At 47.2% G+C, this 23,906-nt stretch overlaps 1 pseudogene; it reads left to right on the top strand.

Annotated features, from left to right (window-relative positions):
• LOC128112386 (60S ribosomal protein L14-like) overlaps nt 1–20,094 on the top strand; it is a 58,454-nt pseudogene extending 38,360 nt beyond the window's left edge.
• Nucleotides 20,095–23,906: the final 3,812 nt, after the last annotated feature.

The raw sequence follows: 23,906 nt of genomic DNA, 5'->3' as shown, positions 1-23,906 counted from the left end.
TCTGGCTTGCTGCACCTGAGAGGTCCAAGGCTGGGTCTTGGAGAGAGGCATAAGCTTGGGTAGATTTGCCACGTGGGACTGTGGTGTAGCAGCAATTCAAAAGTCCCTTTTAGGCCTGGTCCTGTGTATAGGTCTGGGGACAGATGCTGTCCCATACTCCAGGAGCCGAGGCTTCTTTGCTTGTGCTCCAGCTCACAGAAGGTCATAAAGATGTAGTGCCGTCTCGGGGGCTGAGTCAGTCCCCCACCACCTCTGTCCACAGCTGGAGTAGAGGTAGCTGCTGCAGACCCCCGGCAGTGCCCACACCATGTACCCTGTGTTGGAGGCTGCCATCTGAAAGCTAAGTATAACCTATTATGTCCCATGGCCACAGCTGTCACAGTCTGGAGATTTCCACCCACTTCTGGGTCCACACTTGAGAGGAGCCCTGTGTTTAGAAATCCTAACAGGCAGGTGGCAGCTGGCTGTCTCTGAGGTTCCCAGGCCTGCTCCTAGGGAAGCTGCCTGCCAGTTGCTGTGTCCATTTGCTCAGCTGGCCATGTGGAGGCAACAGAGGGGTTGCCTAAGAGATGCGTGATTGGCAAGGGAGCAAGTGCAGTGACCATCCAGCGCAGGCACTCATTTGTCATGTCCAAATAAGCGGCTGTCACTCTTCCTAACGGAACCCGAAATCACAGCCTTTCCTCACATCTCTCTTCTGCCTGATTCACGACAGCAGAGCAGGCCAGTGGGGCTTCTGTGAGGTTATACGATCCTTAAGAGAAGGAGGGCCGGCTCATAGAAAGCGGAAGGGACTCTCAGCAGTTCAAGAGACTGGGGCACAAGTGAAAGTCTAATAACACCAGGAGCTACCAGGACAGGCTCTCGTGGCCCTTCTGGGGCCACCAAGAGGGCAAAACTTAAGCAGCACAGACAACATAACTTCCTAACAGGCATCCAATGTTAAATCAGGGCCACCGGACACAGGACAGGTGTGCCCAAGGACTGTGACCACAAGTGTGCCCCAGACCTTGACAGCTGCCAATACAGATAAGCAAGAGGCCTGGGTGCAGCCTCCTTCCCTGTCCCATTGAGGGAGGCCGGCCACCTGAGAGACGCAGGCTGCAGGCTGCTATCCAGCTGTTCTTGAAGGACAGAGGGGGGATGAAGGTGCAGAAAGCCCCAACCCAGCAGAGATTGCTACTGTTTCTCTGCCGTGTTTTCTTTTTTGTTTTGTTTTTGTTTTTGTCTTTCAAGACAGGGTTTCTCTGTGTAGCTTTGGCTATTCTGGAACTCACTCTGTAGACCAAATTGTCCTTGAACTCACAGAGATCCACCTGCCTCTGCCTCTGCCTCCCAAGTGCTGGGACTAAAGGAGAGCACCATCCCACCAGGTTCTGCCATGTTTTTGATATGCCAACATGATCCCTCTCACCATGAGCCATACCCTCAGAGCACAAAGGCCTACTTTTGGCTCCAAATATAGGAGCATATCTCCACGCAAGTCTCAGTGTCCTTACCTGAATCTAACCAAGGTTTTCTGCACCTGAGGAACATCTCAATAGGCTTTAACATCTGTAGTTATTCCTGTGAAGCCCTGGGCAAGACTGCCCTTTACTTACCTTAACGCCTAAAGTTCTACTAACTGACCACTGCTGTGGAGCCCAAACTACAACCAGCCTGGTGTGTGCACATCACCATGAACGGAGGCTGGCAGATGGCCAGACACCCAGGGTACCAAAATCACCTATTATTAATGGGCTGATGTTAATCTGTATCTTTAAAACAAGTCGTACATTTTTACGAATTTGAGTGCTACAGAGCTCGGTGTGTGTATATATTTAGGATAGTGATGTCTTCATGATTAACTGTTCCCTTTGTTGTTAATAGTTTTTTATTATCTACAGTGGCTGCCTCTTAAGCATCCACTGTCCTAATCAGAGATTGCAACTTCACTGTTGGGTTAGGCTAGGCCACAAGGGCTGCAGCCTGAGGGGATTCTTTTCCCTCAGGCACCGACTCTTTCAGAGCTACTAAGGCAAACTTTATCTAAATCTAAAGAACTCAGTATTCAAAGGTTGAGATGGAATTCTGCTCACTCAGAGAGGCTGAATAGCAAGTAGCTCACCTTCTCCCTTTGATGACGTCTTCCAAAAGACCCAGCATCCTTCTCTCAGCCTCCACTTAAAAAAAAAAAAAAAAAAAAAAAAAAAAACCTTTGCTACACATGGTTCCTCCCTACCATTTCCTGTCAGCTACTTGCTGACTCAGCCTCCTGCCCAAAGGTTAATTTTATTTAATCAAACACATCTTTGGATTGTTAACAAAAGCAGTAGGAAAAAAATGCAACACACTTTAAAATAATATTCCACAACACCCTTGATTAAGGTGAAGTTTCCCTCTTTGTCTTTTCTGATTAGTTTTAGTTCGAAGCCTATTTTGCCAGCTGTTAGGGCAGTGACACCTACCTGCTTCTGAGTCATTTGTGTTAGAGCAATGACACCTACCTGCTTCTGAGTCATTTGGTTGGAATACTTTCGTCCATCCTTTTACTCTACAGTAGTGCCTATCTTTAAAGTTAACATGTGTTTCTTGTGGGCAACAGATGGATGGATTTTGTTTCTTGATCCTTGAAGTCAGCCTTTGCCTGTTGATTAGAGAATTGAAACCATTAATATTTAAAGTTATTATTGAAATGTGTGTGTTAATTGCAGTCATGGTGTTGTTGATTTTGGGTGTTATTATTTGTGTTCTCGGCAGTACTTTGTGTTTTAATAATTACGGCCTCATATCTCTTTCCACAGTCTCTCTCCTATGCTCAGCCTTCTCTTCAGCCCAAAATACTGCCTTCTGCATTGTCTTAATGTTTAGTTTGTTGGACATAAAATTTTTTAGACTGTTTATATCATGGACATTTTTTCTTTCTCCTTCAAGCATGGTGGGCATTTTTGCTGGATCTATTAGTCTAGGTTGGTTATCATGGTCTATAGGACTTGGAGTGCATCACTCTGGCACTTCTGGCTTTCCAAGTTCCCACTGGGAAATCAGCTGTTATTCCGATGGGTTTTCTTTTATGTGCAACTTGTGTTTTTTCTGTTGCAGCTTTCAATGCACTGTCTTTGTTTTGTATACTCGGTGTTTTAACTGTGATACGCTGTGGGGATTTTCTTTTCTGGTCTCATCTATTTCAGTGTTCTGTGTGCAGCTTGTATCTGTATGTGTGTGTCTTTCCTCTGTTTGGGGAAGTTTTCTTCAATGATGTTGTTGAATATCTAGTCTTTGCCATTGACTTGAGATTCTTCTCCTTCATCTATGCCTTTAATTTCTTAGTGTTCCATATTTCCTGTATGTTCCTTGTGTGTGTGTGTGTGTGTGTGTGTGTGTGTGTGTGTGTGTGTGTGTGTGTGTGTGTAGTTTCATATGCCTTGATTATTTGGCCTAAATACTCTACTTGATCTTTGAGTCTTGATAGTTTATCCTCTGTTTGATCCATTCTTCATGTAAGGCGTCCCTTTGAGTTTTCTGGTTGAGTTATTGGATGTTTCAAATCCATCTTCCTTTCAGCTTGAGCCTTCTTCGGTGTTTCTGTCTCTGCATCGAGTTCTGTTCTCGAGTCCTGTGCTGTCTTCACCATTCCCATCAGACCTATATTTGTGTTTTCCTGAGCAGCACGCAGTTGTTTATTCCCCTTAAGCTTTTCTCCTTCATTGCCTTGAGTCGGTTCTTTACAGCTCCTTTCAACTCCTCGAATTCTTTGGTGAAGCTTGTGATTACTCTTTTAAAGTCTGGGTCCTGGGGTTCAGCTAGATAGTTCTCATTGACTAGCATTCCCACAGGACTGGTAGGTGATAGAGAGAAGATACTGGCTTGGTCTTTCACGTTGTTTGTATTTTTGTGATGAGATCTGGGCATGTAGATTTCTTTCGTTAATCCTGTGTCTGATGTGGATAGAGCAGGTTGAGGCGAAGAGAGGATGGGCAGGCAGGTTAGGCATAAAGGTTGGAAATGACTGAAGTGAAGTGAAGTCTGGGGCACAGAGGGGACTGTGCTAGAATGGAGGCTGTAACTCCTTTCCAGGTCTAGAGTGTGGGTGAAGAGGTTGGTGTGGCATGGGAGGGGCCCGGAGGACAACTTCGGGAGGTGAGTCTCTCCTTCCACCGTGTAGTTCCTGGGGATTGAATTCCAGTTATCTTGTTTGTCAGCAAGTGACTTTATACACTGTGCTGTCTTGCTGGCCCAAATACTGTATTTTTTTTTCTGGTTCTTTTTTTTCTTTTTCTTTTTTTTATTTATTTTGCAATACAATTCAGTTCTACATATCAGCCACGGATTCCCTTGTTCTCCCCCCTCCCATCCCCCTCACCTTCCCCCCAACCCCCCCCCCCCATTCCCATCTCCTCCAGGGCAAAGCCTTCCCCACAGTCTGAGGTCAACCTGGTAGACTCAGTCCAGGTAGGTCTAGTCACCTCCTCCCAGGCCGAGCCAAACAATCCTGCATAGGCCCCAGGTTTCAAACAGCCAACTCATGCTATGAGCACAGGACCCGGTCCCACTGCCTGGATGCCTCCCAAACAGATCAAGCCAATCAACTGTCTCACCCCTTCGGAGGGCCTGATCCAGTGGGGACCCCTCAGCCATTGTTTCATAGTTCATGTGTTTCCATTCATTTGGCTATTTGTCCCTGTGCTTTATCCAACCTTGGTCTCAACAATTCTCGCCCATATAAACCCTCCTCATTCTCGCTAATTGGACTCCCAGAGATCCACCCAGGGCCTAGTCATGGATCTCTGCATCCAGATCCCTCAGTAGTTGGATGAGGTTTCTAGCACGACAATTAGGGTGTTTGGCCATCCCATCACCAGAGTAGGTCAGTTCGGGCTGTCTCTCGACCATTGCCAGCCGTCTGTTGTGTGGGTATCTTTGTGGATTTCTGTGGGCCTCTCTAGCACTTTGCTTCTTCCTATTCTCATGTGGTCTTCATTTACCATGGTCTCCTATTCCTTGTTCTCCCTCTCTGTTGTTGATCCAGCTGGGATCTCCCGCTCCCTCAAGCTCTCTTTCCCTCGACCCTCGCCTTACACTACCCCCACTCATGTCCAGGCTGTTCATGTAGATCTCATTCCATTTCTCTGTCATTGGGCGATCCCTGTGTCTTTCTTGGGGTCCTGTTTTCCAGGTAGCCTCCCTGGTGATGTGAGTAGCAGACAAGTCATCCACATCTGACAGAGGACTGATATCCAGAATATATAAGAAACTCAAGAAATTAGACATCAAAATGCCCAACAGTCCAATTAAGAAATGGGCTATAGAACTAAACAGAGAATTCTCAACAGAGGAAACTCAAATGGCCGAAAGACATTTAAGGAATTGCTCAACATCCCTAATCATCAGGGAAATGCAAATCAAAACAACTCTGAGATACCACCTTACGCCTGTCAGAATGGCTAAGATCAAAAACACTGAAGACACCTTATGCTGGAGAGGATGTGGAGCTAGGGGAACTCTCCTCCACTGCTGGTGGGAATGCAAGCTTGTACAACCACTTTGGAAATCAATATGGCGCTTTCTTAGAAAATTGGGAATCCATCTCCCCCAAGATCCAGCTATACCACTCTTGGGCATATACCCAAGGAATGCTCAACCACACCATAAGAGCACTTGTTCAGCTATGTTCATATCAGCATTGTTTGTAATAGCCAGAACATGGAAACAACCTAGATGCCCTTCAACTGAAGAATGGATAAACAAAATGTGGTATATATACACAATGGAATACTACTCAGCAGAGAAAAACAATGACATCATGAGGTTTGCAGACAAATGGATGGATCTAGAAAAAATCATCCTGAGTGAGGTAACCCAGACTCAGAAAGACAAACATGGTATGTACTCACTCATAGCAGGATACTAGACATGAAACAAATACTGTATTTTTAAAGTGTTGTTAGAGCTAACAGCTGTATAAAAACAGCGAGAGAGGGAGAGTCTATTTTGTTTTCTCCTAAAACTCAACCATAGTACAAGATTTTCTTAAACAAAACAGCACAAACAGGGAACAAAGAGGAAAGCCCAGAAAGTCCATGTCCACAGACCTGAGAAAGTAACTAATAAGACAGTGGAGAATCAGAAGATGCCTCCTAACCGCCCAGAGCCCCAGAGTCCTGGAAGCCTTTGGCAGGGGTGAGATGCATGCAAGCTGAGAAGATGCCGTCAGGACCCGGTGACCAGGCTGCTCCCCAGTCCTGGCGCCTGGACTCTCTGCCCCCTGCAAACACCAAGACGTCACCTCTAAGCCAGATGGGACAGACGTTCAAACAAATCCAACTTTGTCAAGGAAGCTGGCCAGTCTAAACGGTGAAACACAGACAACACCTGAGCAGAGGGAATACAAACACAACCAGGTGTGAAACGTGGAAACTGGAAGCAACTGAAGGAAGCAGGAGGTGTGGGAAGAAACCTTAACCTCGTTGCCCGGATAGGCACCACAACCATGAAGTGTGGAGAAAATGCTGTGCTCTCATCGGAGCACACAAAACAAACACAAGAAGTCCCTGAAAGTCAAAGCGATGATGAGGAAAGTCCGTAAGAGCTGGCACATGAGGGAAGTGCTGGGAAAAGACACCAAGATCAATAGGGAAGAAGTCTTGAGGGCCTGGGTATGGGTCCAGAAAAGGCCCAAAGATGGAAAAAAGAGACCACCAACTGCGAAGTCAAGAGAGTTAGTGAAACTAAAGGACTCGTCCCTTGGCAGGAAGATCTCGAGGGGTCCACTAGGAATGAAGACCACTTACTCATTCCACACCTCATTAGAAGGATAGAAACCTGCAGATCTCCAGAGACAGTGGGACCCACAGTGGCTTCTAACATCTGCAGAGCATTCCTGGAAGCTAGCAGATGTGGTATGACCTCACATCCCAGACACATCCACTTATTCAAACCATCTATCTAGTTCCCTGCAAGGTAGGACAGTCCATATGTCTACATCTCATGGAGAAAACCAGGAAAGAAGATGCTTGAGCCACACCTGGAGAGCCCAAGTTCCTGCACTGCAGTCACGAGACAAAGCAGGCTGAAGCAGAGGGAGTCACAGTGTGGAGAACAGTAGAGGCAATGGGGAGTTGGAGTATTGGGATTTGAAACGGGGGTGGGGGGAGTCAAGTCATAATGGGCAGAATCTTTGGGGAGAAGAAACTGGCAGGACATATAAGACGAGACATGGGGGTTTTTGGAGCTTGGAGTCCATTCGTGCCTGTGCAGAAAGTAATGTGAATGGGAAAATAGAAATGTTCATTCCCAGAGAAGGAAGTGCCATTCTGTTTGCTAAGTATTTATTGTTTATATATCTGTAACAAAGATGATGCAGATGGAGTTGGGAGAATAGGAAGGATTTGGCCTTTTCTCTTCAATCAGGGGAAGAAATATATGACATTCGCCAGTGATTGGGTTATTTTTGTTTGTATTGCCCAAGCTGGTCTTGAACTTGAAATCCATCTATCTCAGCCTCCAGAGTAGCTGAGACCACAGCACTTGGCTTTATGGCCAATTGTTAGAGACCCCAGATGTTAAAAACAAAACAGGATAGACTCAGGAAGAATGTCCTAAAGGATAAGAGCTGAGGCTGCTGTTTGAAGAACGTTCCATAATAAAAGCTAATCACAACATCCAATATGGCCCTTATGAGGGCCTGTCCCAGCAGAGGGTGTGGGCCCAAGACAAGGGTGTGTCCCTGGAGCCTCATAGGCACTGGCAGTGCCCAGTACAGGTAACAGCGACTTGTTTCCCATGCCAGTTGTGGGACCTTCGTGGAAACTGTGACTGTCCCCCCTGCTTTCTCACAGCCCCCCGGAATGGGAGGTTCTGTCTCCCTTGTGCAGATGTAACCTTGGTTTCAAGTCCTGCTCAGTCACAGACTTGGTTTAGAAAAAGCACCATGTGGACTTTGTGGGATCACCAAGCCTTTTCGGGGGCCACCTCCTTATCATCAAGAGGTCTAAAGGAGGAAGTTTATAATGCCAAGAGGTCTGCACATAAAACCAGATGGCCATCCACCAGTGGCATTGTGCCCAGGAAGACCCTTTCTTGAGATTCAATTCGGAAAAGTGGAAGTGGAGCCTGATCTCAGCCCCAATGTGCCCGGGGCATCAACCATTTCAGCACAATCCAAACTGAGGTTTAAGGTTTGTATACACCTGGAGCTACCACTTCCTTCAAATCACAGAACATTCGTGGAGCAGTATCTCAGTTTCCCAACATAAGATATGAAAGCAGGTGCTTTAAGCCAACAGGAAATAAAGGGAGTTGTAGAAACAGACAGTGTGGCTTTAGCCCTGGGAGCACTGAGAGTCTGAGACTCTGCCTCCCTGCTCTAGCTGTGACTCACCCTTCACTCAGGGAAACTGGGAACTGAGTCAAGACACAGTCATGTTTGCTGTTTGTGATGCTTTGGAGCAATCTGCACCTAGTACACTCACTGGGACTGAGAATAGTCAGTCACACGCAGTGGATGGGTGCACAGTGTGAGTGTGAACATGCCTGTGGGGCCCTTCTACACCTATGCTTGTGAACTATTGTGCATATGTGCCATGAGCAGTGTGCTCAGGGCATTGGAGTACCTGTTCCAGGCAGCACCTGGCTAAGCCATTCCATGAGTAAGCTTCCCTTTCTAAGCCACAGGTAAAGCCTCCAGCTGTTACCTTTCACATCAGAGAACACTAAGTTAAAATTATTAGGGTTCCTTGAGTGTCTGTGACCTTAAAAACTTAATACAAAAATCAAGAAGTCATTTTCTTAATAGGACAACCTGTTGCAGGCTTGGGAATGAGCTGACTACAAACCACATCCCCTTGTGGGTGCCCTGTAAGCTCTAGGCAGCCCACGTTCTCAGTTCTGAAAGGGGCTGGTACCTGCAGGGCATCGGCTGTGGCATGCTGGCCACTGGTCTGGTCTGACGGCTGGGAGCTGCAGTGTCTTCCATCAGGTCTGCTCCTTCGCTCTCAGGAAACCCTGCAGTGGCCAGAGACTATTTTTACCTCAGAGCTGACTCAGAGAATCAAGGCCACCTAAAACATGCGCTGGTGTGGCTTTGGTGGTGGGAAGACACCCAGCCGAACGCTCTGCATAGCCAACCATGAGCGTGTCACGCCGGTTCCCATTAAAACACCTTTTCATTTCCTCAGAAAAATAAGCCAGGTATATAATCCAGATTTTGGAAAGCACATGAAAAACAGGAGAAAGAAACCTAGGTGCTATCCATTGAAATGTAGCATGTTGACATTTTATACATGCCCTTCCAACAGTGTGATTGTGAAGTTGTGTGTGTTTGTGAGGGTGAATGTGTGTATGCTGAAGTCAGACTGTCAGGGTCAGAATCCACCCAGAGCCTGAAGAGTCTCAGGTGAGACGGTTTCTCTCAAAATGCTGGTCTCCTGAGTGTCACTTGGAGAAGTAAGATAACCTCTCTGTGACGTCAATGTGGATCCTACACACAGGCGCCTACAATAGAACTCAGCACTCAGGAGGTGTTTAACAGATGATTGTAGAGCTGATATATACACCAAATGAACACCAAGCTTGACCTTTTCACACAGAGTCTCCTCACATCCCACGACAGTGCAGTCTTTGACTGTATGTGCATGCAGGTATATGAATATATACATATTCATGTGTATGTGAGTGAACATACATGTGTGTCTGTGGAGGCCACATATGGAGGCCAGAGGTCAACACCAGGCATCTTTTCCTCAGTCAATCTCCATCTTTTTTTGAAACAGTATTTCCCAATGAGCCCAGAGCTCGCTGTTTCAGCTAGACTGGCTGGCCAGCAGGCTCTGGGGATCCATCTGGCTCCGTCCTTCAGTGCTAGGGTTGCATATATATGCCATACCTGGCTTTTTAATGTATGTGATGGGCGTTTGAACTCAAGCCATCATGCCACCAACTGAGCTTTACCAACTGAGCCATCCCCCCAACCTGAAACGAGGATTCTAATCCGTGGTGCCATTTCCTGCCTGTTGGAAGCTCATGCTGCTTCTGATTATGACACTCTCTTGCGTGTGAGGCCAGGTGACCATCTGCACTCACGTCCTTAGGATGAGTGGTAGGAGTCCTGTTGTGGATAAAGTATGCAGGTGCACTTGATTGTGTTACACCAGCCATGTGACCCCGCTGAGAAGTGTCCCTTGAGCACAGCCTCCCCATCCTTGCCACCTGCCAGCACCCGAGACTAACAGAGTTGTCAGGCAGGACATTTGGGATCAAAGCGTGAATTTGAGGCAGAGTGTGGCTCGTTCTCCTGGAAGACCACTCCTGTGTCTGCACCTGTCCTGGTTTGGAGCCCCAGCCTCCTTCCTAGGAGTCTTCAGGGAGCCCTCTCTCCGCAGACAACAGTCCTAGCCCCGAAGGGGCAAGAGTACAGCATGACGCCATTCCTTGCTCATCGGGGTTCAACCAGTACAGAAGGACGCAAGTCAAGCCACTGAGCAAACCCCCTGCCCTGTGCCTGCTCTTCCGCGTGCTTACTGCAGACTTGGATCCTACCTCTGCTGTCACAGGTCTGACTTGGCATTGTAAGCTCCTCATGCATTTTGGACTCAGGAAAGGTATAAATATCAACATAAAAGGACAAAGGTAGTGAGTGTTAGAAATGATGACACATAGTGGTCCTCACCCAGCCAAAGCAGGAGGGGCACGCAGATTCAGGGACAGCCAAGGAAGCAGGTCTGGGCTGGAAACTGGATGAGTATGTTTCACGAGCGTGCTGGGGTCTAGTGTGACGTGGGCCATGGCTGAGCTTTATTCCTCTCCCATGGCACAGTTACCATCCTGAGAGCTGCTGAACCATGGGTTGTCACCTTCATAGAGTTCAAGGAGACAGCATTATATTATCCTGGAACTTTGCAAGAAGCTAAGGCTTCAAAATCTACTTAGGCTTCAAAAATCTTTAAAAAAAAAAAAAAAGGGAAACATTGCAATGAAATCTAAAGCATTTTATAAACTTCCAGAAAGCATAAACTACCTGAAATAAAAAAGTAAAGTATGATAAGTTACATAAAAATTCTTCACAAAATATCTAGTTCTAAAAGAAGAAGCTAAATGGTCCATTTGGCCACAGCCCTCTGTGAGTGACCTACCCTTTGCCAGCATGATCTTCACACAAGTGGACATCACAAGATGAGTAGATGGAACCCAGCTCCTGGATGGGGCAAACGTGCACCTACCCCAGCTACCCAGCATCTCCAGGGAAGGGATTTCAGACTGCATTCCAACAAGGCATCCAGAAACCAATAGCATGGGGAGCACCCTTGAGAAAATGCTAGGTCTCCTCAAATGCCATTGTGGAATATCGCCTCTCCCTGTGTTTAGAACAGGTTTTCCTCCTGTAAGAACTCAATTACAGGAAGGTAGTATGTGTTCCTTCTCACTCTGCTCATCCTTAATCAACCAGTCCCTCAACAATTACTTACTGAAGACCACGTGTTTTTTAACATGGATCTGGAAAAGGCAAAAACAGAAAAAAAAGAAAAAGTCACTTGTCATCAAACTGTTCGTGGTCTAGCAGGTAGATCCTGACGACAGAGGAGAGTGTTAGGAGGCAGGTTGGAGGGACACACCTCTTTCTGGAGTCCTGGGAGTACTCGTTACCAGAGCCCTTTTAATACGGTTGAAGCGCTGCTCATGCCAGTGGGCTGTCTTCCTTTGTAAATGCCTTCTCAGTGCTTTCTGGGAATGACGACACTATCAAGAGCTGATTCTTCAACAGCCCCTTCCCTGATGCCTGGCAGCCACGATCTGAGGAGCTGTCAGCCAAGCACATCCTACGACTACCAGCCAGCTTTCCCTTGTGACACTCAGACTGCTTTGGACACAATATAGCAGTGGTTCCCAACCTGTGGATTGTGACCTTTTAGGGACAAAAAGACCCTGTCACAGAGGTCATATATCAGATATCCTGCATATCAGATATTTGCATTATGATTCATAACAGTAGCAAAATTACAGTTATAAAGTAGCAACGAAAATAATTTTATGGCTAGGGGTCACCACAGCATAAGGAACTGTATTAAAGGCCACAGCCTTAGGAAGGTTGAGAACCACCGCTCTATAGTCACTCTCTGAGGTCACTCCTGCAGTTGCAGAGGACCGCTGTTCCCTCTGCTGAAGACAACTCCAGAGAGTCCACCATACTAGCCTTGGAAACAGCACTCTAAGCAAGATGGGTCTCAGAAAACTCTAGATGGCCATTCCCCACCCCACCCCCAACCCCCAGGCAGGAGGGGCACTTTTCCGTAATGGCTTGTGATTGGTGCAAACACAGTCCTTCATTTGCATGAGGGACTGTGCCATGAGGGGTGTGGTAAGGCATTTATGCTTACCCTGTTGTAGCAACTTTAGGCTCAATAAAAGGTTTGTCTAGAGTTGTGTGATATTTTGTTTGTGTCCTGACAAATAAAGCTTGCCTGGAGATCAGAGTGCAGAGCTAGCCACTAGATAACCATAGAGGCCAGGCAGTGGTGGCACCCACCTTTAATCCCAGCACTTGGGAGAAGGAAGCAGGAAGATCAAGAGTTCAAGGCCACCCTGGGCTACACAGGATCGAACCAGTCTAGTAGAGAAACAGAGCTGGGCAGTGGCAGTGCACGCCTTTAATCACAACACTAGGGAGGTGGAGACAGGAATATAAGGCGGGGAGACAGGATCTTGGTACCCCATTTGGTCTGAGGAGTCGTAAAGGTAAGAACTCTCGAGTGGCTGCTGCCCTGCTTCTCTGCTTCATGTTAGTAATGAGGTTTGGGTGATGCTGAGACCTCCCATCTTCCCCTATCAATGGTCATTCTTGGGGCCAGTATGATAAAAATTCCATAGCCTGCTCTGTCAAGGAAACTGAGTCTATAGAACAGGATAGCTCGACATCTAGACCATGGGATGGGGAGACAGACACTAACCTCAACATCTCAGTGTCCTTGTGAATAAGGACCTACACTCTATCTAGGAAAGGGTGACTGAGAACTTGTTGTTTGCTTTATGTCACTCAAGGGACCAAACAGCAGGGAGGAGTCAATGCAGACATGAATGAACAATGAAGCAATAGTCAGGTGACTATTCCCTGGGGGAATGGTGGGTCCCCAGGGAATGGGGACTCTAAGCCCCGAGGCAGCTTGTATTTCAGGCTTAGCATGTTGGGATTCTCAGCCTTTGAGAGGTGGATCTCTGGGGAATAGGTAGGATCCCTAGGGGATCTCCAGAAAAAAGACTGGTCCCAAGGAAATAAATGGATCCCCAGGAAATAAGCGGATTCCTGAGAAACAGGTGTGAACCCCTAGGATGGGTGAATCACCAAAGAATAGGTGAGTACCCAGCAGCCTTTGTGCCACTTCTGATGGCTGAGGGCACTCTGGTCTTGGGATCTGTGTGGCACAGTGACTTTCCCTTCTGATCCTGCCAGTGAGGAATTGTGGTGGCTGGTGGCCTCCATACCATGTCACACACACACACACACACACACACACACACACACACACACACACACACACCAAGCTCAGCTTTCTCATCTCTACATCTCTAGATGTTGAGGGGAAGGAGAATGTGCCCACCCTGTAGGGTCAGGATTATCATTTCTAGTGTAGCATAAGCAGATGAGCAACAGACCTACCATTTTGTGAGTAAAATTGATTGTTTTCTTTTCTGCCACTCCATTTAAAATTTATAGGCCCAAATGAGCATTATAATCAATAGGACAGCCAAACTAAGAAACTCATTTTTACTAAAAAGGTCTTTCATGGAAAATAAAAATAGCCGTTGTAATTCTTTCTAATTCAAAATTATGTGCAACTGGGACGTTCATGTGGTAGCATGAATTCCCAGGGCCTGAGCAAAAGCTGCTTCCAAGGCCATCATCCATAAACTGAGCCCTGATAGTGCTGGGTCCAGCTCAACAGAGCCAGGGCTCCTCCCTAGCCTGTGGTGCTGGAACTCAGGCCCTGGTAGCCCTGCCTGATCCACCCTGCTATCTCTTAACACTTGCCCATGGACAGCTCACAGATACCAAACCAGGACTATGCACTCCTCAGCCCAGTACCTCTTTAGCCAAGACCTCCCACTGCTGGATGACAGAGCTCATTAGCAGAAGGATGATGAGAGGTCAGACCCTCTTCCTCTGCTCAATATACCCTCTTTTCAGCTATCCTGGAAATTACTCCAAGCCTGTCATCATGCCCAGAGTCCCCACCACATTCCTAGTGTGCCCAGCCACACTAACTTCCACCTACTCACCCCTCCACTTATAGTCGGCCCCTTTCAAGTCTTCTGCAGCGAACTGGATTCTCTGTCACCTGCCCTGATACATACCCACAGCTTACCATGTTGCTATTTTTTCCCTTTTAATTGGGGTACAAGTATCCTTACCCCCCAAAACTGGACAGACTACTCTATGATGACAGTCTTTGAAAGGTAGCCATCAGTGAACTGAGCTTCCTGTCCCCAGCCCCAGGCCAAGTCCCACCCAAAGGCTGGACCCCGAGAGAGTGAGACTGGTGGGCCTTTGGGCCTCCTCTACTCACACGGTGCCTTTAGGAATGGCCTCTTCTAATGCAAATAGATCCATATCTATCCCTCTGCACAAATCTCAAGTCCAAGTGGATCAAAGACCTCAACATAAATCCAGTTACACTGAACCTGATAGAAGAGAAAGTGGGAAGTAACCTTGAGTGCATTGGCACAAGAGACAACTTCCTGAACAAGACACCAATAGTGCAGACCACTAAGATCAACAATTAATAAATGGGACCTCTTGAAACTGAAAAGCTTCTGTAAGGCAAAGGATACCATCAATAAGACAAAACGGCAGCCTTCAGAATGGGAAAAGATCTTTACCTACCCCACATCTGACAGACGGCTGATTTCCAAAATATATAAAGAACTCAAGAAACTAGACATTAACAAACCAAATAACCCAGTTGAAAAATGGGGTATGCATCTAAGCAGAGAATTCTCAACAGAAGAATCTCAAATGTCCAAGAAACACTTAAGGAGATGTTCAACATCCTTAGCCATCAGAGAAATGCAACTCAAAATGACTCTGAGATTCCATCTTACACCTGTCAGAATGGCTAAGAACAAAACTACAAGCAACAGCTCATGCTGGAGAGGATGTGGAGCAAGGGGAACACTCCTCCATTGCTGGTGGGAGTGCGATCTTGTACAGCCACTTTGGAAATCAGTGTGATAGTTTCTCAGAAAACTGGGAATCAATCCAACTCAGTACCCACCTATACAACTCTTGGGTATATACCCAAAAGATGCTCAATCATACCACAAGGACACTTGCTCAACTATGTTCACAGCAGTTTTATTTGTAATAGCCAGATCCTGGAAACAACCTAGATGCCTCTCAACCGAGGAATGAATTAAAAAAAAAAGTGGTACATTTACACAATGGAGTATTATTCAGCTGTTAAAAACAAGGATACTAGGAAATTTGAAGGCAAATGGATGGAAAAAAATCATCCTGAGTGAGGTAGCCCAGACCAAGAAAGACAAACATGGTATGTATTCACTCATAAATGGATATTAGATGCAAAATAAAGAATAACTATGCTACAATCTACAGACCCAGAGAAACTAGGTAACAAGGAGGGTTCATGGGTGGATGCCCAGATCTCCCTAGAAAGGGGAAATAGAAGAGATTTTGTGAGTGGACTGCAGATGGGTGGGGATGGGAACAGGAGCAATCAGGTTGGGTCGGGGGTGGAGGGAGAGAGTACTGAAAGAGACTACTGGAAAGCAGGGGGATTCAGAGTCAGGTAAAAACCTAGTACAAGGGAATTTCCCAGGAATATAAAAGGATGATTCCAGCTAAGACTCCTAGCAATAGCAGATATGTATCCTAAACTGGCCATCTCCTGTGACCAGGCAAGACTTCCAGTGGAGGGAATGGGACACCAGTCCAGCCACATAATCTTCGGCATACAGTCTGTCCTGCCTATAGGATGTGCTGGGGTAAGGGTGTCCTAGAGCTTGAGAGAGTGGCCAACTAATGACTGGTGTAGCCTAAAACCCATGCCAGGAGAGTAAGCCCACCCCTGACACTGCCTGGAGCACCAGGACCCACTAGCTGGATGATCCAGAGACCTAGGACAGAACCAAATATGACTGGAGGAAAAAAATGTCAATGTAATGATTCCTAAGATATTGAGCTATACACATAGATTGATGGCTAGCCCAATTGTCATCAGAAAGGCTTCATCCAGCAACTGATGGAAGCAGATGCAGCCAAACATTAGACGGAGTTCAGGGAATCCTGCAGAAGAACAGGGAAAAAGAATTGTAGGAGTCAGAGGGGTCAAGGTCACCATAAGAAAACTCACAGAATCTACTAACCTGGACTCATAGGGGCTCACAGAGACTGAACCAACAAGGGATCCTGCATGGAACTGACCTAGGCATTCTGCATATACGTTACAGTTATGTAGCCTGCTTCTCTTGTGGGACTCCTAACAGTGGGAACAGGGTCTGTCTCCAACTCTTTTAGTGGCTTTTGGGACCATACTCCTCATACTGGGTCACCTTGTCCAGCCTTCACATGGGGAGGTGCTTATTCTTATTGCAACTTGATATGCCATGTTTAGTTGATACTCATGGGAGACCTGCCCATTCCTAAACAGAAACAGAGAAGGAGTGTACTGGGGGGGGGGGGGTAATAGAGGGGGTCAGGGCAGAAGCAGAGAGGAACTGGAAGGAAAGGAGGGACGGGAAACTGTGACTGGGGTGTAAAATATATAAATAAATTTTGGGGAAAAAAATGGTCTCTTCTGCTTTGTAGAGTTAGATGATAGCCCCATGAAGGGAAGAGAAACCACTGTGACCTAGTCATTGCCTGTGTGACCACTTCCTCTCCCAGAGAGGACAGATGTCCTGAGTGTCCTATGGTGTCAGGGTCAGAAGACAGAGCCACATACAGGGCTCCATTTACCATCTCCTCCCATAGCAGGGCCATTTCCTCGCTGACCAGCAGAGCTGCATCTGGGCAGCCAAGCATCTCTGGGGCCTCATTCTGCTAAAGGGTGTTCCTTCCTCAGCTCCAGCACAGACTAAGGACACCCACAATGCCTCTTGTCTAACAGCAAGCTTGGAATACTCCTCTGCCTGTGGCTTCTAAAGCTAATAGATGTCACTGGGCCCACCCTGTTAGGCACCCAATCAGTCTCACAGCCTGGAGCCCAGATGTACCAGCATGAACCCTGGTAGTTCTGAAGAGCAAGCCCACAGCCAAAAAGGCCAAGTCTGTCAGTTCTACACCACGCAGAGTCCCAAGCTGTGTATGGTTAAGAATGTAGCCTTAAAGCCCCTCGCCACCTCAGAAGTCACTTTGATGTGATTTCTTTGATCAGCTGAGATTCAACAGGTTTAGTTCCTGTTGGGGACAGGACACTGGACAGTGCTTCCAGGCAGTGGCAGCCTGTGTTCCTAAAGAAGCTGACTCGGTTCCCTGTCCCCAGCCCCTGGTAGAGACTCAGAAGTGCTACCTACTGGGGTGGTGTGCACCCAATCCCCCAGAGAGCCCTGCTTTCAATGGTCTGGGGGCTGTGGATACTCTTCTTGGTCTTTAAAATATGAAAGCCTGGGCTTAAAGCACCACTCAGGGTGCTGTTGTGGATGAAGGTGACCATGATGGAGTCCATTGTTCCCCAACAGGGTAGCAAGCTGCTTGTCCCAAACTTGTAATGTACATCAGAGCGAGCCCCCAGCCCACAACCTCCAACCAACAGGAGCCGAGACGGTAAGACTTCATCGGGTCAGGAGGCAGCAGTCGGTAGCTGAGGCAGAATGCCAGAGACATCTTCAGGAAGGGCCTGCCTCCTAGATATGAATTTGGACAATGTGGGTCCAGGCTCCCGAGGCAGGGCCCTACAGACTCCGAATATTGACGAGCCAGCAAAAGCTCAAGGCCACGCCAGCCCTGGGGCGGCCCGCTGTCAGCCACACTTTCTTTTCCTGTGGCAGTCGGGATGGTGAAGACAAGTCGTCTCTAGAGACAACCTCAGACTTCTGTTTTCAAATTGGAAACAGCATTACTGGCTCTAATTTTCTGTGAAATTAACCGACACTCTCGCTCTCCTCCAGCGCTCGGGCTGCCATCCTGTGGGCGACAGCGGAACAGGAGCCAAGAGCGGGTTTCCACTGGAGGAGGTGCTTGCTCTGGGAAGGCTCGAAGCACCCGTGGGAAGAAGAGTTGTTGTCCTCTTGGGCCCTGTAGGTTGAGAAACTCACCCGGAAACAGAGGATCTCATACAGTAGTGGTGGCCTCAGACTGATGTCCCGCAGAACCCCGGGGGGGGGAGGGGGGCTCTCTACCTGACCCTACAGAGTCCGAGTGAACCCGGGTCTGTAACCGACCTGGAGAAGAACTGAGACACAGCCAGGCTCTCAGCCAACTGTCCCGAGTCACCCAAGTCTTTAAAGGCTCTAAACTTCTCTGAGGGGCGGAGGAGGGGTGTTTCTCATGAGATTTCTGGGAACCAACTTCAGAAAGAAACAAACCCTGCCCAGGAAGGGCCGGCAGGGGTCTCCTAGAGGTGTCAGCAGATGTTTCCACATGCCAGTCTTTACTGTGAACTGAGAAGGGTCCACTGAGAAGATTCCACCGATTCTGTCCTGCTCTGGCCTCCTTACCGAGGCAAACTACCACTGTGGAGAGAACTTGGCCTTTAAAGTTTGGGTCTTGGGGGTTTTTTTTGTTTGTTTGTTTTTTGTTTTTTTTAGAAAAAGACATCACAGTGTAACCCTAGTACCCCTGCCTCCCAAGTCCTGAGATGACAGACACGAGCCATCAAGCCCAACTTATATCTTTAACACTTTAACACTTTAACCTTTAACACTTCAGTTAAAACTCCTAAGAGGTACTATTTCCCGAGAAGTCTGCTGTGCAGTTTTTTAAAGCATTTGTCTTAGTTTAAGGAAAATGAACCAATCACTCTGTATGTTCAGACCCTGCTTCTGACTCCAAGGTGTGCAGCATGGTAGGGCTCAGAGTCTATGCTCAGGAAACCATCTGAACTCCTGCCCACATGGCAGTCACAGAGGCAGTCAGAGCCCTCCAGAGGGAGCGGAGCTTATGGACCATCTCTGTACCTCATTCCCTACCCACTGGGATTTTGTCACTGGAAACACAGCCAGAGATGGGTACAATGGCTGGTGCCCAAACTTGGTGAAGCTAAGGCAAGAGGATTATTGAGGGATCAAGCAAACCTAAGCTCTATAGTAAGTTTCAGGGTAGCCTGGGCTACAGAGGGAGACTCTGTCTCAATTGAACCAATTGAGAATTGATTCAATTCTCAAATGAATCAGTCCTTCTCATCACTGATAGGACATTTGGGTTTTTTTGTTTTGTTTTGTTTTGTTTTTTGTTTTTGTTTTTGTTTTTGTTTTTTTGTGGAGTTTGGCTCAGTGGCCTATGTCTTCTCTGGGCTTCATGGTGAAAAACTGGCCATAACTCTAAGTGTTGTGGGTCAGAACGTGGCTTTGGTGGGGTAAGGGAGCATGCCATCCCTGTCAAATGCATGCCACTTACTGACTTCCTTTCCAAGTTCCCACACAGTGCCCACCCCTTCTCAGAAGCATGTAAGAAAAGCTTGGGAGAAGGTAGACATCAATGCAAACTGGACAACCACAAGAAGGACCAGAAGACAGACGCAAGAGAAAGGAAAGTCAAGTTGACGGATTTTGATAGTTTCAGAGTCATGCAAGAAAAGAAAATGAGGAACAGAATAATCAAGAACGAAGTTAAGAAGCATTGAAAAGAGGCTATGCTGGAAGCTTTTCTGGACTCCTCTGCTCCCCGCCAAAAAAATGTCAGTTGCCCTTATGACTATAGTAACAGTTGGCTATAGGAGCTGCTGCTGCTGCTGCTGCTGCTGCTGCTGCTGAAGCTAAACTACCAACTGATGGGGGCAATGAGGACAGGCAAGAAGGTCCCTGCCCAGAAGGCCCCTGCCCAAAAGGCCCCTGCCCAGAAGGTCACAGCCCAAAAGGCAGGGACTCCTCCACAAGCTCAGAAGGGTCAGAATATTCCAGCCCAGGAAGCACCTGCTCCGAAGGCACCTATCTGGCAAGAAAGCATAAGACGTTTTTAAAAGGAATGAAGGTTCTTTTTGGCTAAAAGAAAACAGTTAGCTAGAGTGGAATACCCAGAATTCCAAAACCAAGTCACGAAGGGCTAACCCTTTCCTGAAAATGGACAGATGTACCTTCGGTCGGCTTTGAAAACTATGTTAAAATATATAGACTGTCTAGTTCTCGGCATACAGTTCAGCACTGGGTGAACATCCGCATGACTGTGTATCCATTGCCACCACCCACAGAATTCTTCCATCGTATATAGATGAAACTGTCCCCATTGAACTCCGGCTCCCTGTGCCCCTCAGCAGCCACCCTGGCCCTCTGTCTCTATGGGTTTGGGGGGATCACATATGGGTGCCCTTTTTTGGCAGACTCGTCACAACATTCTCAAGGCTCAACCATGTGTTACCTATGTCACAGGTCTTTCTTTTTTAGGGAGGAATGCTATTCTGTATTGTGTGTTTTCCACTCATCTGTTGATTGACACAGTTTGGTTCCATCTTGGCTACTGTGAACAGTGTGACTGTGAACAGGATGAGTGGACAACTCCATAAAATCCAGGCTCCACTCCTTTGGGTCTATACTCAGTCTCCCCTGTTTCATAATACATGATTTTATCTTTCCTTAGGTGTTTTACCCACTTGTAAAATCTTACATTTATTTAGTTGAGGTGTACCTGTAATGAATATTTTTCACATTTGTAGGTACAGATACCTCTAAATAAGCTTTCTGCTAATAAATACTCCTGGTCTTAAGAGAGATACGGAATGGAGGGGAGAAAACAAAGGGAAAGAAGAGGCAGGGGAGGAGGGGGAGGTGTAAAACCCTGACCCACATCCCAGGGCCGAGCTCTGCCTGGCTTCTCCGCCTGTGGCTGCTCCTCTTCCTCCACCATCTACAGCCCTCTTCCTCTCTACTCTCCCATGTCCCTGCTAGGACAAGCTAGGTCTTTCTCACTTCCATTCAGCCTCGGCTCCTTCCCGCTTCTGAAGCTGTTCACTGTTGTTTCTGGATCACGATGGCACCCCTCTCAAGATCCATCCTCACTCTGTTCACTAAGTAGGGAGGCGCAGGCTCTGTTTGGAGGAGGTGGTGAGCACAGAAAGATAAACTTCACAGTGCATGAGTAATATTTGAAGATACAATTGTGCCCCAGTGTGGTGACAGTTAAGAATGCAGACCCGGGAACCCCCACCAGTGTGGGTGTGACAAGCTTGCACAGAGTCACATGCATCATACCCTGTTTGGAGTAAGTGGATGACAGCAATGTCACCCCAGCTCCCTGAAGCCTGTGGCTTGTGTGGTGCCTAAAATGAGGCGACCAGAGCTTACTTATTTTCCTACTCGGTTCCTCAGTAAATGTTTCTAAAACATCTTTTCTATTCGCCCCCAAGCAGATGTTTAATGATAGGACAAACCTCCTCTATGAAACAGCGTCATGCAAAGCTGGGGCTGTCCACATCAACACCAGAGGAAGTGTGGGAACGCCTACCCCAGAACCTGCAAGTGTGCTGCTGAGAAGCAGTCCCAGCAGGCCCACATCCCTTCCATCCATTCTTCTCCCAGATAACGCTGGTGGCTACCCTGCCTGAAGGCAGCCACACGCAGATGTATGTGAGCAAGGGCAGAAGAATTCTGAGACAGGGGAACAGACTCAGAGAAAATCTACAGATGAACCAAAGCTGAATACCTTTGGTAACCTCTTTAGTAAGTAGTCACATTGACTGCTCAGAATATCTGTTTCTTCCAGGAGAAAAACGAGAGCCATAGGATTATATGACCTCTGGTCACTAAAATCAAATAACCCAAGAAGCCTTGGGAGCCCACACATGCATACCCACGTGCATGCACATACACTCACATATGCACGCAACATTCCACGGAAAAGGGGAGGCACTGGGGGGGGGGGACAAAGAGGCTTCCCGCTCCTCTTAGTTTTGAAGCAGAATGAAGCTTAGAAAACCCTAAGGGATTCATTAACCCGATTGTCAAGTTTCTGAGAATCTAGCTAAGCCTCACAGATGGCTGTGTAGCCCAAAGATCCTGCATCCCTCCTCCTCTGCTCCTACTGAGCCCCCAGTGACAGCCATAACTCCTAGCTCACATGGATGGGTCCCTAATTCCATAAAGAGCCGCTTCCTGATTGCATTAGCTGCATGATGAAGTTCCATATCATCCTGGGGCGGACCTTCCCCTCGCTTATCTGATGGCACGAAGTAAATCAAAGGCCGCCTGCTTCAGAGGCCCGAGAGAACAGCAAATGAGGTGGAATTATCGCCCCCTTGGTGCTGAAGGATTCTCAAAGATCACATTAGACACTAGTCTCTACCTGTTTCTAGCAACAGAATTCCCACCACACTGAGTTAAGAGGCTTCCGCTGGCCCTCCTGCTTTGTCCACCACCAATACCTGCAACCCCCCAGCCACAGCCTTGTCACTCAAACAACAGTAACGCCAGTCATCATAGCTCCTTTCCCTTACATTCGTTTGTTTTGTTGTTTCGAGACAGTGTCTCACCATGTAACTGTGGCTGGCCCAGGACTCACTATGTAGACCAACCAGCTGGCCTCAAACCCACCAAGGTTCCCCTGCCTCTGCCTCCTGAGCACAGGGATTAAAGGTGTGCATCATCATACCCAGACTCCAGTGTTTAACAGTCTTTTCTTAAAAGGCATATAGTCTCATCCTCCATAAAATAAGTTGCATCACTAGCTAAATATGATTCTTTCTAGCACACATTCAAAAAAATATGCACAATCAGTCAAGCATAATAAACTTGTAATCAAATAAAAACTATGGTTTATACACTCTCTAAAATGCCACCCCAGGGCCAATGGTGTGTTCTGGGAACTTGGGAAGACAAAGCTTGCCTTAGTGTGCTTCCCCACCACGGGACCATAGCCCAATCCACACAGATCACGGGGCTATGGAGAGAGGTCTCCATCTAGCGGCCTCTTTTTTCATTACATCGGAGAGGCACATTCATGCTGTCCCCATGAGGGAGAGGGTGTTTTCCTGGGGTCTTCAATGAAATAAAATAAGGGTGATGTTTTGAGAAACTTGCGGATATGATGAAAGTCGCTGAAGCAAACAGTTTAAGGGGGTATAATATGGAAAATTAATACTTTGAGTTTTAAAAAGAATATTGTGAAAGTGTTTTATGAGCAGAAAGAAATGGTGCACATCTTATGGTAGACTTACACGGCCCAATGAGGCTCTTATCTTCACAGTGTTGTGGGAATGTGAAGTTTGACACCCAGGGACCACAGTTTGGAAAAACAGACGCGGTCATTTCACATGTGTTTGCAAACCATGTCTCAGTTTCTGGGAAGTCCGTCCGCCCAGGACCCCTTCTCTGATATTCACTGAGTTGTTTCTTTTTAAGGACACCTTCCCCCCACTGAGACTCCAGGGTTGCAATTACAGATCTGAGCCGTGCACACAGGCCTTCACTCCTGCTCCACTGGGCTGGTGGGTGTGGTTAAATTATGATGTTTTATTCTAGGGGAGTAAGAAACATCTGCTTCTTGATGGGAGCCATGTGTTATTACAAGACACTACGTCAGGCATTTTAACACGATATATTCCTCGCAATTACACTCACCACACAGAATACCGATGCAGAATTCCCACTAATGTTCTCATCACACACCAACTCAAGGATCTTCCTCTGCACCTCCGTGGGATTGATCAGTGCAATTATTCTGTAAAGGTCTTTGTCAGTGGATTCAAAATAACCAGAAACAGTAATTATTATTATTTAGGATTCAAGTGTTAATTTTCCAGCTGAGATGCAGCCTCAGCCACACACAGCTA

The sequence above is a fragment of the Peromyscus californicus genome, unplaced genomic scaffold (assembly GCF_007827085.1).
Source record: "Peromyscus californicus insignis strain IS unplaced genomic scaffold, ASM782708v3 Scaffold_17__1_contigs__length_78620276, whole genome shotgun sequence".
In the NCBI taxonomy this organism is placed as follows: Eukaryota; Metazoa; Chordata; class Mammalia; order Rodentia; family Cricetidae; genus Peromyscus; species Peromyscus californicus.
Note: the sequence above shows the minus strand (reverse complement) of the source record. Positions and strands in the feature narration are given on the sequence as shown.